The 16,801-nt window shown below is 34.9% G+C and overlaps 1 protein-coding gene across 9 annotated transcripts in view; it reads right to left on the bottom strand.

Annotated features, from left to right (window-relative positions):
* EYA1 (EYA transcriptional coactivator and phosphatase 1) overlaps positions 1–16,801 on the bottom strand; it is a 398,871-nt gene that overhangs the window by 38,840 nt on the left and 343,230 nt on the right. The gene's annotated exons all lie outside the window — the stretch shown is intronic.

The raw sequence follows: 16,801 nt of genomic DNA, 5'->3' as shown, positions 1-16,801 counted from the left end.
GAGACCTCAACCTCATTACCACAATCAACAGAACAAGCTGGAGGGACAGGTTCATAACCCAGAGACTGCCCATGCTATGGAAAAGATTTCCCATACATGTTAAGCAGAGTGCCTCACTGGCCCTCTTCAACAGAAATCTTGATGAGTGAGTGGGAAATAGAAAATTCACCCCAGGAATCACTCCAGTGGCTCTACTTGACAGAGGCACTGGGAACTAGGGTTGGGTGGCACGATGCCAGGGTAATCCTATCGGCCAGGCTCCAGGGCCATTAGCCTAGTACACACTTATGAACCTATGACTGTTTGTTGGTTAGGGTCAGAGTAGGGACTAGAAAATGGGGCAGATGTATGGATGTTCATAGATAGTAACTAGGCATGCCATCCAGGTGGTCAATAAGGAGCCTAGCCCCAATCCCAATTGCCCCAAAACACTGTCTGCTTTCTATTGTATATGCCCGATCCACCCTAATGTCGAAGGTAAAACTCCAACAAAATAAGTTTGATCATACACAATAGTGAACAAAAAAAACTAAAAACAATAATATCAAAAGATGAAAACTATTTTGTCTCCCAATATTAAAACTAAAAACTCCTATAAAAATAGCATCAAATTTGTCTGAATAGTGGTAGTGTTAAGAAACGTTTTTAATGATGTTAAGGTGTGGGCTTAGAGTTGAGGGAAGGGGTAGTGTTAGGGTTAGAGATAGTATCCATTACTAAACAGATCAAACATACGTTTGGCAAAACACATAGGATCCATATGTATAAATATATACATATATATGTGTATATATATATATATATATATATATATATATATATATATATATATATATATGTATATATATATATATATATATATATATATATATATAGTGAGAGAGGAAGAGAGATAGGCATGGAACCTTTTGTCAATGATTTAGTTCATCACCAAATGACAGAGTTTATTATTTATTTATTTATTTATTTACATTTGTTGACCGGGAGTGTCCGAATGGACGTAGGTCCATTTTCAGTGGAGGCCCGGGGAGAAAAGCTCCACAGTTAAAATAAACAGACAGGAGTTACATTGGATTACATAGCGATTAATAATTTGATTAACATAGCAATTAATTACAAACATATTTACAGATGAAGTACACAGTACATCAGTAGACAACTAGAATCTTTATCTGCAAAGTACATAACAGATATTAACAAATGTTACAATGAGAAGTTCCTGCTGTATAATAAGTACTAGGCTTATGAGCATCTGAGCTTGCTATAATCAAGGTAGTTAGTGGGGTGGAAGGAAAGGTAGTGGTTGGATGGGGTGGGTGATATTAGAGAGGGAGTTGCAAGGGCATAGCCAGCATGTTTTTAGGTGCGCTTTTAGTAAAGTTTTGAAGTGCATGCATGATGGTACGGAGGTAACTGTGGGTGGGAGTGAGCTCCATAATTTGGCTATGGAGCAAGAGAATAGTGCTTCACCAGCAGAGTTATTGGCTTTAGTGATCCGCAAGTGATCTTTGTTGCTGGATATTAGTGGTCTGGTGGTGCGATAGGGTTGGAGTAGATTCTGGAGGGATGGGACATTTAGTGGATGGTTTACTAGTCTGTGGGCGAGTGAGAGTTGATACCATTGAAGGAGGTGAGGGAGTTCAAGCCAGCCCAGTTCAGCAAGTGAGAGACAGGGGTGACTATGGTAGGATGCCCCTGTGGCGAATTTGGCGATTTTGTTGTAGCAGGTCTCTAGCTTGTTTAGATTGCATTGCCTTAGGTTGGTATATATTGGAAAGGCATAAAGTAGGGTGGAGATAAGGTGGGAATTTGCTATTGAAATATTTGCTGCTTTGGTGAGAAGTTGCTTATTTCTGTATAACACTCCTAGTTTTTTGTGGACTTTTTTTATGGTCATGGATATGTGAATGTCAAACTTTAGTTTATTGTCTATTTCCACTCCAAGCAATTTAGTGTGTTCAGTTGGGTATATAGTGGTGTTGTCTTTTGCTGTGATGTTAAAGTGAGAGTTGTTTTGAGTATGTTTGGTGGATTGGAAGATGAGTAATTTAGTTTTGTTTGGGTTGAGTATTAATTGGGCATCGGATAATGAAGTTTCAACAAAGGAAAAGGCTTCCTGTGTGACATTTTGCAGTATGGGTAGGGACTAGACTAGCAGATGATGGTTGAGTCATCTGCGTATTGTATGAGTGTGCCATGTTTGGTGGCAGAGGCTAGATTATTGCTGACAACAGAGAAGAATAGGGGTCCAAGGATGGATCCTTGGGGAACCCCTATGGAGACAGGTAGTTGGGGAGATATGTCATTCTGCCATACAACGGATTGTTGGTAGTCAGACAGGTAACTCTGAAACCAGTTGATGACTGATTGAGGGAAGGATAGGTTACTGATGAGTTGGTACACCTGATCAAAAATCAGCTGATCAAAATGCACCAGCTTTGCTATTATAAGATTGCTGTATTATGGGGATCAGAGAATATACCCTTTCCCTAATGTAGTGCAGTCTTAGAGTTGATATATATATATATATATATATATATATATATATATATATATATATATATAATTAGCAGGGTTGAGTGGGGGGTAACCATCACCAGGAGAGGTGCAGGGATGTTTTCCCCCTGCAAAAAAAAAAAAAAAAAAAAATTTTCTAGTTTCTTTTCTTTATCTTAAGGATCTATTCTTGCATTTTATCCATTGCATAATATTTGCAACCAAGCAGATATTAACGTATATCTCTTACTAAAATACATTTAATAATGTTCTTACTCCTGGGATATTTTGACAATTTAGTGCAACATATTAAGACTAGAAGCCACTAGACTATCAGAGAGAGATATAGACTAAATGTTTAAGAATGTTGTGGATGAAAAAAAATAGAGTCGTGCATTTTGTAGAAATAAAAGTAAACAATTAAGCATAATAAAGTTAACAAATGGAAAAAGGTGCAAGAATCCTCAAATCCTAACTGGTAAGAAGCATGATTCAAAACACTTTTGAAAAATAAGTTTAGACATTTCTACCACGTAATAATCTCACATTCATACTTTATATTTTGCATTTCCTGTGTGGTGGTATGTACCATCACTAGTTGCCTCCCTTCTTTTACTGGTCATATTTAATAGTTCTGTGTTATGGTATGTAGCATAACTATAACTTCCTAGGACTTCAAATCAGAAGTTACTGCTTATCTTCCTAAAATACCGATCTTCAGATCTTAAGGTCCTGCTTATCCTCTAAAAATGCCTTGTAACCATTTTCCAGCAAATTTTAAGCCTCATCCCTACTATAAGCTGCTTGACTCCACACACACACACACACACACACACACACACACACACACACACACGTGCATACATTCATTATCCATTTTCTTTTGTTGTTTTTATGTGATATATAAGGAGTCACAGACTTAGTTATTGTATCTGCTAAGAATTTCCACTGAGAGCTTAATAGATCCACCTCCAACACACACACACACACACACACACGCACACACACACACGCACACACACACACACACGCACACACACACACACACACACGCACACACACACACACACACACACGCACACACACACACACACACACACACACACACACACACACACACACACACACACACACACACACACACACACACACACGCACGCACACATGCACATACACACACGCACACACGCACACACGCACACACACGCACACACACACACACACACACACACACACACACACATGCTCGCATGCACAGACACACCCTCACACATCACATCATATTACCCACGTTACCATCTTTGAACTGTTTTTATCACTCCTTTCCCCTTACATCCTTCCTTCCTTCTCTTCTGCAAGAATATAGATAAATAACTCATCAATTCTGTCATTCTGTCATGCACTAGTGTCCTTGCCCATCCATGCCTTATACCTATTACTTTTTAGGTTAGGCTTCTGGTTACACACAACCCTTTGCAGGATAAAACCGCTAACATAAACTAATTACTTCAACAATTTTCCTATCATCATGGACATGCACTGTCCCACAGTGAACTATGGCAATGCCGGATAGTGAACTGTGCACAAAATGGTTTTCTTAATCAGTATAAAAGGTGGCAGCCACAAACAACTACAGGATCTGAAAGAAGAACTAGAATATTGCTGCAGACCTTTAATCTGGCTGTTATATATTTGTGGCCAAAGGTATGTATACTGACGGATATAATAATATGGTAAGGCTAGTTTACTGGAAATGAAGCAGTTTATCAACTTCTTGTAGTTCTAAAACACTGAAAAAATGTACCACAAAAATTAAATGACCTTGAAGAAGTAATAATCATGTTGGTTCATCTAATGCCAGCTGTTACACAGCCAAAGAAAAATGGCAAATAAGGAACATTCAGTGAAACAGTCACCCTTATTCTGTGCAGTCCCTATGAACTGAGATGAAAAACTTCATACAATTTCAAGACATACAAAGAAAAACTAGAGCTATGTAGAACAAAAAATGTCAGAGAGATTTGTAGTTCTTAGAGCAGCTGAACTATTACAATTAATGTAATCTGGCAGTTGACATTGTGGGTTAAGGCTGTGAGCTATAGTTTCTGAAGTGCAGGGGTTGATGCCCTAATTTGCTTACAATCTGACCTTAAGCAAATCACGTAAGCAGACATTGCTCTTGGATCACCCCTGAAAAAGGACTGTGTTTACAGATTGCCTACCTTGTTGATAAATGGGTATTATTATTATTATTATTATTATTATTAATAATATTAAATATGTATTTTATACAGACAACTCAGAATGAAATACAAAAGAAAGAAATGCTTATTGCTATGTAGGTGTTGATGAAAGCACTTCGGACAAACATTAAATAAAGCTGTCATGTAATTTTACCCCTGACCTGAATTTGGAATAATGCTCATTTCTGCTGCACAGCATAAAAATACTAAATGTGTGGAAAAACTAAACTGAAAAGAAACAAGACGGAACAAACAATAGCTGCACCACATCACTCATTTTCAAAAGGTAAAGAAACTATTAAATTTCTTTTCATGTTCTCATAGCCAGTGACCAATTGGAGTTAGTGACCAGACAGCTGCACGAGACTGGATGCCGAGGAACACTGTAATATGCCAAGTCACTTCCAGACCATCATATCTAATTAAAGCTCCAGTGGTGGTATTAGTGTATTACTGTACTGCATGGAGTTGGAAGGGTCACACCCTCTAAACTGGCAAAATACAGAGGGCATTAGCAACAAGATAATCTTCTATAAATGAAGGAATGACAAACTTTTTGATGCTGCAAAAAGTCTGGATAAAACCAGTTTTATTTAACCCTTTTTATTTGCTTGTTTGTTTTTACCAAGTAACATGCACTTTCAGCTCCTCCATGGCTGCAGCTGCATTAAGGGATGCCTGTTGATACTGACAGGAGCCAAAGGGATGGATACATTGCTGTTCTCTGACACTTTTATTAGCAGACTTGGGCAGGTATAAAATTACATAAACCTATATAGTGGACTTATTTTCCATCTGTTCATTTCTCTTGAAGTTATACATTGACAGCAATATTTTTTCCAAAAAACTTTATTCAGTAACAAAGAAAGTATTGCTTTGAAATGACACTGCTTATGCAGAAAAAAAATGGGCTCTGCAGATAAACATAGGACAGCCTTTTTTTCAGTTTTGTGATAAAAATTCTGATTATTCTGGGGGCATTGTGAGGCAGGTGAATAAGTGTAGATAAATACACAAACAAACAAATGAAAACACACACAGACAAACAAACTAAATAAATAAATAAATCCTTTCTAATAAAATGTATGCTTGCAGCATGTTGCTTAATAATGTTGTGTGCACCCAGATAGTTCTCAGTACATTACACTTATTTGGGAGGAAAGGCCATACCATATATGGCAGAGACACTCGCCTATTCAAATGTTATAGATTCTTCACCAAGAAAAGTGTGTGATTGTCTTCCCAGCTCACCCCCTCTTTTGCTATCTATGTTATAGTCTGAATTCTTAAGAAAAAGCAGTGATTGAACCCTATTAGAATACAGTATCTGTGCCTCTGAGGTTTCTGTGTGTGTGTTCAGGTACTTCAGGCTTCATTCTACTTTAAGCTAAATCAGTCAATGCACTGCGTAAGTGAAACCAGACATTCTGGTAAATGTGACATGCTAAAAAAATTGAACCTGATGCTAACCACCAATGAAATTATGACCTCTGATTGCTGTTGAGCCACACACCAGCAAAGCCTCGGGCTAGTGTTTCTACAGAGTGCCGACAGAGAAATCTGTTACTGGTTTGCCATGTTCAGGAGCACAGTGAGCTTTGTTTGTCTTCACATCAAGGATATACCACAAAACCAGCAATGGCTAATCTTTGTAAAAGGCTTCGTGACCATATGATAGAACTGTATTTTGCATAAGTTATTTATTTTTGCTAACAGATTGGCAAACATTCTGTACACAAAAGTGACACAAATGACAAAGCACATTGTATGGCATGATTCCTAGCTAATTTGAAGGTAAGCATGCTTCATTTATTTTTCTTTCACTCATTTCCATAATATATTGAGACAGCAAATCTCCTGAATTTTTACTGTTGTACAAATTGAAAATATTTGAGTAAATTTATGTCACAAGACAAGAAAGAAAGAAAAGTATTTTACAGATGTAAAATAGTAATTCTTTTTACGTTTCATGAGTTGTACTATACTTGAAATGTGAAATAGAGAGTATTTATATTGTACTCATGTCAGAGTGCTTCTGTACAGATGGGCTAAAATTAGGTAATTGTTAATAAAAAATAACATCAGCAGATCTTGCAGAAAACAATTTTAATACTGAAACATTTCAGTTCTAACACTGTCAGTATTTCTGGAATTCAATTTTCTTGAGTATTAGACAATTCACTTTTCTATATTTGTCTGTAATTATAAGGCTACCATAAGCAATCATAATTTCTTTAATCCGTAATCTACTTTATTTCCCTGCTCCCCATGGAACACAGTTACAATTTTTTGCCTTCTGTTAGCATGGGTACAGATGAGGTACTTGGTATGAAACTCAAACCAGCTGTTCCTTAGCAGAATTAAAATCTTGACCCTCAACCTCTGTAGTAAAACATCCTTTCTCCAACCATCTTCCTTCCAGCAAGTTGCGAGATCCAAGAAGGAAAATACTTTGACACTGTAACCTTTTTCTCCTCTCCTGAGGTCAAAAGCACTTGATAAGTAGAAAACAGAAAGTCTGCATGGCCTCATAAGACGGACATGAGCTTTGGAGTTTAGAACATAATGTGTAGCTTAAAATGATTAATTTAGAAATTCTGTAAACTGGTCTGGGAGGAATAATAAATATTCTTTAAAGAGAGTATTGGAAGTTTACAAAATTAAAATCAATGGACTTATTTTCACAGAATGGACAGGAAATAACAGCATCTTAAAATCAATAAACATTTAATGTCTTTACAACAATCTCGCAAAAGTATAATCTATGTGCTCGGACAACTGATGTTACTTGTTAAAGTTATAGAAAACTAAGGAATATTTTTAAAATACTTTGTGAAAAGAACTATTGAAATGGATATTTAGATTTAAATCTCTAGACTTGGTAACTGGCTGTGAATGGGTTTACTATTTATTTTCATCCACACATCCTCTTGTTTGCGTTTTTCAATCTATTTGGATTTTTCACTTACAAGTAGGGGTAAAGGTTTGATTTCACCAAACCTGTGTGTTAGCTATTGTCACCTACCATAACATTTTTTTAAGTATTTGCTTAGTGAACCTGTGTAAGAAAAGAAGCTATAGATTAATGGTGGATGAGAGACAGCAAATTGAGCTTTATTAGTGGCAACAGATTAATGCTACATTATTCCCTTAGCTTGTTTCATTCATCAGACTCCTGTCTCAATTAAAATTTTGTAAATGGAAACATTTTTCTTGTCACAGTGTTTTGCTATTTATCTGTAGTAAGACTTCCTTTGAAAAGCATAATTGTGATGCAAAGTATGTGTGAACAGTAGAATGCCCAAAACTTATTTAATTGTGTTATCAATACAAAAAGTAAAGAATTATGAGTGGGTTGCTGATCCTAACCAACTTATTATATGTTTGAGACATGGATACCAAGAAATGCCAAGAAATTCATTTTGGCATCCATCTAGAGAACATATAATAGTAGATTAGGATCAATGACCTGATCGTAATTCTTTATTGTGTATGGAGCTTTATTTGCTCTGTGTACAAGCAGCTACAATTAAAAAAAAACAAAAGCTAAGTGTTTTGCCAGCTTTCAAAGCCATGAAGCACTTGGGAAGTGCTGTCAGAAAGGCAGTGTAACAAAGTCCTTTATGTTTATAATTACCTTGCATGCCTCTCAACTGTCAGGACTTTTGCCTCACATTTTGGTCTGTTTCTCATAAAGTCCATAGTTTTCAAACAAAATATTGAGGATTTTATTCATAAACGTATGACATACATTTAAGTTTCAGATTTTGTATCCTTCAGAAAATGCAAGCGAACACACATCCTTTTATTCTAGTAACTTTTAAATGTTTAACAGGAAGTCAGGGACACATTATCAGAATGGGCAGAAGGCAGAAACAAATCTTTTACTCTACCGTTGTCTTTTGCCAGTCAGTTCTGGCAGATTTTACTGTTTAGTCTGGGACACAACCTTAACAACTAAAGCAGGGATGCTTAACATCTGTTAAAATTTGGGTCCCTTGCCACTCTAGTACTTAAATGATTTTTCTTTTTCAGACTATAGGAGCATAACTACCATGTTCCATTCATGACAGAGTTGTTATCCTTTGAAATTCCATTGTTGTTCATCTGATAATGAAAAATTAAACCTGATAAAAAAATGATGCTGATCTGAAATGTGGTGCAGAATAACACACGCAGTGCAATATCCCTCTCCTGGTCTTATAAATGCCAAAAAAGTATGAATAACTAAATCAGAACTTATACCTTGCTGACACTTTCCTAACAGAGCAATCTTGAAAATGAACAAAAAGAAAAACAAAGTATTCATATGTGCTAAAACAGACAAAGTTTCAGCATGTAAGTCAACAGAGTTCCTTTAAAATGTTTCCGAAGGAAAAACAAAAACAGCATATTATTTTCTTGTTGATGTTTTACAAGTAAAACCAGAAAAGCTTATTTTGTCTATGTGTTTTGCATTTATTGTGCAATGAATATTATGTTCTTAATAAACATGGTTAAGAAAATGACTCTCTTCTTTTTATTTAAATAAACAACCAAATAACATAATTGGTCATGTCTTAACATGAATGAAATTACTCATAAGAAACATTTGAACTACAGCACTGTGTTATTGTAAACTCTACAACTCTGTTTTGGTTTTCAAAATAGTAAACATGTTTATGCTTAAGATGCTTATATTTGTCTGTTAAGATTTTCATGTAACTTTATCCCAGTAATGTTTAGTAGAGATGTGCCTGGTTATTCAAAGTATGGATAGGGGGCTTTGTTTTTCAGTTCTCAGTATCAAATGCTTACAGCTATGACCATTAAGAATGTGCCAGAAGTAATTTCACTACCTTCATGCGTCTAACTCTGAACCATCAACAGAACTTGCCTTTGCCTAGGATGTCAGTGTACCAATGGAATATACTATCAGATAAAAGGATATGTATCGTCACACTGTACAGCAAACACCTAGCCAAATAAATAACTAACAAACCTGAAAAAAATAAATAAATCAGATCTCTAAGTTATAAAAATATAAATTGCAAGAAAAAGACCAAACAAATTATAAAATGGTGTTACTACATTTTGGCATTTCTTCTTGGATTTTGAGCATATTTAATTTGTTTACAGGGCCTAAAATCATTGTTCTTGTCATTAATAAATGTATATATATATATATATATATATATATATATATATATATATATATATATATATATGTATATATATATATATATATATATATATATATATATATATATATATATATATATGTACTTTATATATATATATATATATATATATATATATGTGTGTGTGTATACAGATGTTTTGCATAGTCCAACTGTTCATCACTCATTTTCTCTGGATTTGTATAGAGAAAAGCTTTGCATATTTAATGAAAACACTGTTGAACAGTAAACTTATAGAACATCATGGATTTTATTAAAGTTGTTCTCAGAGGGAAAGGAAACATGATTGTTCACAGGACATCTCTCCAACTCATAAGGTCTTTTTTTTTTTTTTGCCTGCAGAAAATGTTGCGTGTTTCTCTGTCTTTGTTTCCATTATATCATATTAAAATGCATAACGTAATCCTCCATGATTGTGCCCAGCAACAGCTGTAAGGACTTCTAGTACATAAAAGTAGCAATGATTTAGTTTATATTATATGGTGTATTTGTCTGTTAAACAGGTAGACTGACTAAGCACAACAGACAATTTTCAGCGGGATCACCAAGCAGTTGTGCCTGCTTAAGTGACATGGTCAGCTCACACAGTAAAGATGTCAAGATCATAGTAATCAAACCCCAGACTGTGGAATGAAGGTCTTTACCAGCTAATACCATTAATCTTCTGCTTAATACTGATAAAACAAAGACATGTATAACTCTTATTACTTAACTGAAACAACAGCACAACATTCTGTTTTAAACCACAAATATATATGTGTGTGTGTGTGTGTGTATGGTTTCTGGACTCCAATTGTGCATTTCATGCAGTATCCTATTAAGTGCAGTAAAACAGAATTATTTTCCTTGAAGTAGGTATTCATTAATGCAGTTTGGAAGTATGTATGATATAGACATTTTGGAACAAAATGAAAAGTAATGTACCTTATAAACAAAATAATTTGTTTCTGTAAATAAAATAAGCTATCTCCAATTTACCTCTCCTACACAGGCTCACACAGGCACACACAGACAAACACAGAAACATAGACACACACACTCATACACACACACACACACACACACACACACACACACACACACACACACACACACACACACACAGGCACATGCACACACACACACACACACACACACACACGCGCACATGCACACACAGGCACAATTAAGAAAATGTCACAAACAGACAAACAGCTGACAGCAGCAGACACGATTATGTAATTTTCTGTTAATGTGTACATTGAGTAACTCACAGTGGAAACACATAACAATTATCAAAGACTGTTGACTGTTGAAATGTGATGGATAACCAGGCTGTAGTGATTTTGTTTTCCTTGAGTACTATGAAATAAATCAATTAAAGGTAAAACATTATTTCTAAAGGTTACTTATTTTAGTTTCTGAAGCCCTCTTGTTTCAGGAGACTGTTATGATAATGGGTATCAAAAAGCAGAGGTATGAAAAAGTATACAAAAGAAAGAAGCTGTGACCCAGTAGAACCTGAAGGATAACATGGTCAGCTATGTCCAATGGCAGTATTATTTACTTGGCATAAAATGAAGTGAGGAATTACATTTCTAAATCTATTAATACGTTACACAAACATGGGCAATACAAATCACTTTTTATTCACTTTCAAATCATCCTAATGCTTTGAACTTTATTAGCCTTAGAACTGATTACACAAAAAATCAACTCACTGATTAAATACATTCACAGAAAAAAATGAATTCATCACTAGTCAGCCAAAGAAATAGGTTTCCTTTAACCCTCTGCTTTCATGTCCATTTTGTCAAGACTGTTATAACAGTACCACCTTCGCACTCTTAGCTACAACATTTTGACCAACTTAAGTTACACAGCTGCTAGGTTTAATGCATTACTATTTTAATATTACTACAGTGTAAGTTTATGTTTACATCTTTGTTTCTCCAACATATGCCAAGCCACTTGCAAACTTTGGAATATACACCGTATTAGTAGTGTTGCATGTGGCATATTTAGAGAGAAACTATGAAAATTATCTCTCAGCTGTTTTTTTTTTACAATCTCCCTGATATAATTCTTCAGTATCATGAGCTTGTTTTTTTAAGTGCTCTCAATAGAAACCATTTTCCCCAAATAACCCCCCACACTAACAAGTGAACATGTGTGTGTGTGCCTATTAAATTATTGTATAATTTGGTCAGGTGCTAACATGCGGACAATGCAGTTTCCTTAAGCTATCTTGCCAGAATAGACTTCTGGGATTCAGACAAATTAAAATCAGAAAGGTCTGCAATTTTAAACAGTACACATTGTCCACAGATTAAGATAAAGAAAGCTGTTTCTAGTAACCACTTCTGTGATCACAGAGAAACTGTAAGAAATAATATTCATAGTAAAGTATTTGTTGCTGTCACTCAGGGACATGCCTACTTCCACCCACTCATTGTATTTGCCAGAAGAAAAAAAAAAAGATGAATGGGAAATGCTGAATGCGTCACTGCTGTAGAAAGTGAAAATGTACTACTCTTTGTAATAAACTGAGCAAACACCCTGACAAGAAAGTATGTTAAACTTCAAAACTGACGTTCGTAGAGGCAGCAGGTATTTTCTACCTGGGGCTGGGTATTCAGCCTCTTGAACAAGTCCTGCTTTTGAATTTGGAAGAATAAGAACTGAAGACTGTCATTTTAAAAGTAATACATTCACAAATGAATGAGGCGTCAGTGAGTTTAAGACATGTGGTCTTACTCATGCTGTCAGAATTAAAAAGCTCTGTATATGACAAACGGACTAAACTGTTCATTTCGGATGCTAACAATTTTTGAAAATGATTTAGCAAGTCAATGAGAATAAGACCATTTTCTAAATATAGGTAAGATCAGGAAGAAGAAAGAAAGAAAGAAAGAAAGAAAGAAAGAAAGAAAGAAAGAAAGAAAGAAAGAAAGAAAGAAAGAAAGTATGGCTCGCGTCTTTTCTTCAAGACTGCGGTGAAGGTTGTTGACTTTGCAGAACTAGCTGATGTGATTCTTATGGAGTAAATAAGTCATTTAAGAATACATCAGAGCCATATATCCATCTGCGGATCATTAAAATACTATAGCCTCATTAAAAAACAAATCACCTTTGTCTTCTTGCCACTTCCACTGTTCTAGACTATATCAATAGCTTAAGCTTAAAAGAACTCAGGAAAGAGATGTAGGACTGTCAGACAACATTATTTAATAACTATTTAAAAAAATGAAAATATGCCTTGATTTAAAGTGGGTCATAATAAACCACAGAGAAGCCTATAATGCTGTTTACAGTTAACATTACAGAAAAATACTACTGATCGTACTTAATAATGAATTTAGTAAATTTGTACTTTAAGTAAACATCCACTTTACTACCTGAAGACCAGATTTTGAAACACCTGCAACTTATTTTTATAACTCTAAGGAGTGATGTGATCTGTATAGACTTTTCACATGAACTTGATGTTATAATCTGCTGAGTCATTAAACTTGGACAAATAGAATGGCTGTCTTAGTAGATAAAAACTGAGAAAAGATACACAGACTATAACAAATATATAATCTACATGCTTTAGACCTAAGTAAGGGGTACCCCGGAGGTTTATAATTTTCCCTGTTTATTTAGCATTTCTTAGTTCACAGCCAAATACATAACACATATTATGATATCTGTTATATAGATGACATTATGATTGGTCCCATTACCTTGAAACATAATACATGCTACATCTTTAGTTTGCTCTCACTAGCTTGTACTCATCAGTATTAGCTAACAATCTTGGTATAAAAAGGAACAAATACAAATGTATATTCTTCAGGAACTGTGCAATATTAAGTCTACTTATAAAACTGAAGATGGTCATTTAAAAAGAAAACTGTTTTTAATACAGAATAAATAGTGCTTTCTCATACTTTCACATCATGATGAAAGCATCTGTACTTTCAAATATAAATCATAGGGTGCTACTGCCTCCCTAGTGTAATTCTGAGATTCATAGTTGTGAGTCTTAAAATTACAATCTCTCTCTGTATGGAGTGATCTTCATATATTAAGGTGCTTGTGGTCATATTGCAAAAGTGTAATATATAGATAGATGGATAGGTAGATATATAGATATAAATAATAGATATATAGACAGATGGATATAAATAGATATAAATAGATAGACAGAAAGACAGACAGGTGGATATAAATGGATAGCTAGATAGACAGATAGATGGATATAAATAGACATATGGGTATAAGTAGACAGAAAGATAGATGGCTATAAATAGACAGATAGACAGATACATGGATATAGATAGATAGATAGATAGATAGATAGATAGATAGATAGACAGATAGATGGAAATAGATAGCTAGATAGACACATGGATATAAATAGATAGACAGATAGATGGATATAAATACATAGACAGATAGCTAAATGGATATAGATAGATAGATAGATAGATAGATAGATAGATAGATAGATAGATAGATAGATAGAAATAGACAGACAGATGGATATAAATAGATAGATAGATAGATAGATAGATAGATAGATAGATAGATAGATAGATGGATATAAATAGATAGACAGACAGATGGACATTGATAGACAGACAGATAGATATAGATAGATAGATAGATAGATAGATAGATAGATAGATAGATAGATAGATAGACAGATAGATAAATAGATAGGTAGATGTAAATGAAGGCAATTTTCTTTTGCATTCTTTTTCCATATACTACTAATTCTTCTTCTATAATGTGTTTACAATATAAAACACTTTTGTTGATCTCTGCTTTAATAATTTTATTTTATTATTTTATTTATTTTACATTTGTTGACCGGGCTAGTCTAGCTGGATATATGTCCATTTTCAGTAGAGGCCCGGGGAGATAAGCTCCACTTATAAAACTTTAATGATGCTAAGTAAAAAACTATTAAGAACTACATTCAAATATAATAACATAATAATAATCAAGTGGTATAAAAAGTAATGGAGTGAAGAAAGTATTGTAGAACATGCCAACAAGAAGTATGCAATAAACATGTACATAGAGAGGGAGATAAAATAAAGAGACTTCACCCACTCCACAGACAAGTAGGGGAATACTCCAGCTGTTTTGCCAGATTTCTTCAGGCTATATGCAGATATCAAACATTTATTACAATAAACAGGTTCCAACTTCCAATCAGAGGCCATTATCAACCATGTAAACAAGGTTGTAGGTCTATTGTTATGTACCTAATCAACAAAATTAGAAGATTCAATCAACCAAATAACATGTTTTTGATTGGCCTTTCAGATATCAATGGGACAACAAAAGTGCTATCTCTCTTTTTTCTGTAGAACTTCCGTGTAGTGATATGCGCTTTTTCATCTGTGTTGATCTGTATGACAATAAAGTTCACTTTGACTTTGAATTTGGGTATGCAGTTTCACTCCCATAGAATATATGGGTTCCTATCAGTTTGTCAAAACTTCAGCAGTTCGAGCTGTGAAGTTTGAAAACTGATTATTGTGAAGCCGTGAAACACCAAATTCTTTCTCAGGGAAAGAATTTGGTGGGCCATTTCTGTGGCTTCGCGATTTTCAGCACTTTGTTGGAAAGTTACGGGTCAGGTTCAGGTAAGTGTGCGATTGTATGGATGTTAGGGTTAGGGTGCGGGTTAGGTGAGTTAGGGTTAGGGCGAGGGTGAGGTGGGTGTGCGATCATGACAGACTTTATAGTTAGGGCGGGATAGGTGAGTTAGGGTTAGGGCATGGGTCAGGTGAGTGTGCGATAGTGACGGACCTTAGGGTTAGGGTTTGGATTAAGGTAAGTGGATAGAAAGTAGTATATGTACAGTTTACTGTAGGGTTAGATGTAGGATTTTAAGTGTATGTGTATGGACTGCTGTTTTTTTGGTGAGCTTGTGTTGTGTGTGTGTGTGTGTGTGTGTGTGTGTGTGTGTGTGTGTGTGTGTGTGTGTTTCTTGGAACAGCAATTTTATTCCCTGGGAAAAAATTCACTGTTCTAAGCCTTCGATGGTTTTGCACTTCGAGGTTAGAAGTTCGAACATATGGTGTTCGAACTTCTGCCATTTCGATGAAGTGATATAGACCCGAATATATACATAGGTCTCATATAGTAGTAACCTTAGTAGCTTTATTTAAATTAACAAATTCACCACTTCATATTTTAAAGGTGAATTACACGTGATAGTTATAGAGAAAATTGCTCTTATTAAGAAAGTGCCACATAATAAGAACATGCATGGGGAAGAAAGCATTTTCGTCTCCTATGAAATCAGTTTCCAGGCTTCGCCAGAACCGATACATTAAACAAATCAGTCAGCATATTCATTTATAAAAAATATTTTACTGTATCAAATGTAGATTTAATTCCCCAATATCAGTAAATGTTTTGTCCTATTTACTTTCTACTGTTTCCAGTTTTGACCTTTTAAACAGGTATTGTTATTGTGAAAAAGAGCTGTAATATGTCCTGGACTGCAGATGACTAGTTCATTTACTATATTTGCACTTGATGGACAATTAGAAAGGTATTGGCACTTGAAAATTCAAAGGCATCATACTGCTACAACTCCTGAAAATTTGTCATGTGGCAGAAACTATAGCCCAAGCCTTATTTCAAAAGTATCATGTATTTATTATTTATTTGTCTTTGTTTACCAGGTAAGTCCGACTGGGTAATACCCTTTTTCAGGAAGGCCCAGGGAGAAAAGTTCCATTTGTTTATATTAAATTATACTTATCTCCAGTTAAACACAAAATAAGTATTTAAGTATTCTGCTTAAGAGGAATATTTGGAGAATATCGTACAGTGAGCAAAACGCTTAACCTAGTGATAACCACACGCAGGACCAGGATTGGTTAAGATGTT

Source organism: Protopterus annectens, chromosome 3.part1 (genome assembly GCF_019279795.1).
Source record: "Protopterus annectens isolate FY-2018-M chromosome 3.part1, PAN1.0, whole genome shotgun sequence".
Classification (NCBI taxonomy): domain Eukaryota; kingdom Metazoa; phylum Chordata; order Ceratodontiformes; family Protopteridae; genus Protopterus; species Protopterus annectens.
This window is presented reverse-complemented; position numbering and strand designations above follow the sequence as displayed.